The following is a 2,715-nucleotide window of genomic DNA, read 5'->3' on the forward strand; positions in this document are numbered from 1 at the left end:
ATAAGATTTATATAAACATTGTTGCATATTTCTTTGGAACTTTCGGAGGGAGGGGGGCAGGTATCCCAAACACGAGGAAAGAAAATAATGCCACGGTCTGGCATGATCTTTGAGCTTGGCTTTTTTAGCTGATTTGTCCACAAGCTGAAATCAGAGAGAACATTCACTATTACATCATTCGGTGCTAAATCCTGCTGATAGAAGACTTTCACGTTTCTCGCATCCCAAACTTTACAAAGCAACGCGAGCGAGACAAAGGATTTTAGTGCATGGGGTAGCTGAGGGGTCATAGAGCCCATCCAGAGATCGTTGATTGGATGGAAAGTGGGCACGATGGCCACCTTTTGCCATATCCAGTTGGCAAAGTTGCATTCAAAAGGGGGATGGTTTCGGTATTCCGACACCACGTCACACATGGGTAGGAGTCGTAGTCGAGAAGGCAAAGATTTTGTGCAAGAATGTTTTTAACACCAAGACCACACGCAAGCTTTGGCGTGCAGACTTTATCCTACGTTGCAAGGCATTTAGACCTAGAAGCTAGCATCATCATTGGACTAGAAGAAGTAACGTTTCCCTTTATGCAGGCGCACCCCTCTCCGTTTCCCCAACCCCGTGAGAAGGAGAGACGTCCATCCCCATAGATATATGTCAAAGCTATCCATCAACAACTTAAAGACGGAGGCGGCATCTTGTGCAGTGATAGAGGAAGACCGAGGTATGTTGCGGAAGGGACACAAACATGTTTGAAGCAAAGCTGACGTAATCACCGGAGAGGAGAATCCAGCATCATGAAGCTACCCACAGACACATATATCGCACATCTTTTAAGCAACCGATCAAGCATATCCCGTCAAGCCAAGACATAGATTTCTCAAATCACACGGTGGATGACAACCAGCAAGCTAGCCAGTTCATCAACGAGAGACCCCAACAAGCGGCAGTCTTATGCATTAAACAATCTAAACACATTTCATTCAAGCAAACAGACATATGCTTGGATTACAACATAGAAAATTCGGAAACAACAAATGGAAAATGGACCCATGTGTTTGAAACCAAGTTTGCACCACACAAAGAAATAAAGTGAAAAAGAAAGAGAGAAGAGAAGCACAAATGCTCAAACAAGTCACGGTTCATGCCATTTCCTTCCTTTTCACATGTGTTGCGTGGCCCTAGCGGTATCAAGAAACCTGTTGTAGCGCCGCACCCACCAGCTAGGGCTGAGCCTTGCCGAAACACAATGCTACGCTCACGACACGACCCCCTACCCCTCTCCCCCTCTCCCTCCCTCGCGGGTATGGCCACGCGTCGGGGGGGCTGTGTGCGTGAGCGTAGCGTTGTGTATTTTTTTTGGAACTTTCGGAGGGGGCAGGGATCCCTAACATAGGGAAAGAAAATAGTGACACAATTTGGCTTGATCTTTGAGCTTGGCTTTTTAGCCGATTTGTCCACAAGCTGAAATCAGAGAGAACATTCGTTATTACATCATTCGGTGCTAAATCTTGCTGACGGAAGACTTTCACGTTTTTCGCATCCCAAACTTTACAAAGCAACGTGAGCGAGGCGAAGGATTTTAGTGCATGGGGTAGCTGAGGGGGCGCAGAGCCCATCCAGAGATCGCTGATTGGATGGAAAGTGGGCACGATGGCCACCTTTTGCCGTATCTAGTTGACAAAGTTGCATTCAAAAGAGAGATGGTTTCGGGATTCCGACACCACGTCACACATTGGGCAGGAGTCGTAGTCGAGAAGGCAAAGATTTTCTGCAATAATGTTTTTAACACCAAGACCACATGCAAGCTTTGGCGTGTAGACTTTATCCTACGTTGCAAGGCATTTAGACCCAGAAGCTAGCATCGTCATTGGACTAGAAGAAGTAACGTTTCCCTTTATGAAGGCTCACCTCTCTCCCTTTCCCCAGCCCCGGGAGAAGGAGAGCCGTCCATGTCCATCCCCATAGATATATGTGAAAGTTGTCCATCAACGGCTTGAAAACGGAGGCGGGCATCTCGTGCAGTGTTAGAAGACCGAGGTATGTTGTGGAAGGGACACAACCATGTTTTAAGCAAAGCTGAAGTAATCACCGAAGAGGAAAAATCAGCAACGTGAATCTACCCATAGAAACATATATCACACATCTTTTAAACAACTGATCAAGCATATCCCGTCAAACCAAGACATAGATTTCTCAAATCACACGGTGGATGACAACTAGCGAGCTAGCCAGTTCATCAACACGAGACTTCAACAAGCGGCAGTCTTGTGCATTAAACAATCTAAACATATTTCATTTAAGCAAATACACATATGCTTGGGTCACAAGACAGAAATTTCGGAAATAACAAATCGAATGGATCCATGCGCTTGAATGCAAGTTTGCACCGCACACACAAAGAAAGAAGGTGAAAAAGAAAGGAGAGAAGAGAAACACAAATGCTCAATCAAGCCACGGTTCATGCCATTTCCTTTCCTTTCCACATGCGTTGCGTGGCCCTAGCGGTTTCGAGAAACCTGTCGTAGCGCCGCACCCACCAGCTAGGGCTGAGCCTTGCCGAAACACAACGCTACGCTCACGCACACGGCCCCCCTACCCCTCTCCCCCCCTCCCTCCCTCCCTCCCTCGCGGTACGGCCACGCGCCGGGGGGGCTGGACTGGATTGCGGCGCCGCGTTCGCAATCGCATCGCATCGCATCCATCCCCCGGACCTGGAGGAAA

This window comes from Triticum aestivum, chromosome 2D (assembly GCF_018294505.1).
Source record: "Triticum aestivum cultivar Chinese Spring chromosome 2D, IWGSC CS RefSeq v2.1, whole genome shotgun sequence".
Classification (NCBI taxonomy): domain Eukaryota; kingdom Viridiplantae; phylum Streptophyta; class Magnoliopsida; order Poales; family Poaceae; genus Triticum; species Triticum aestivum.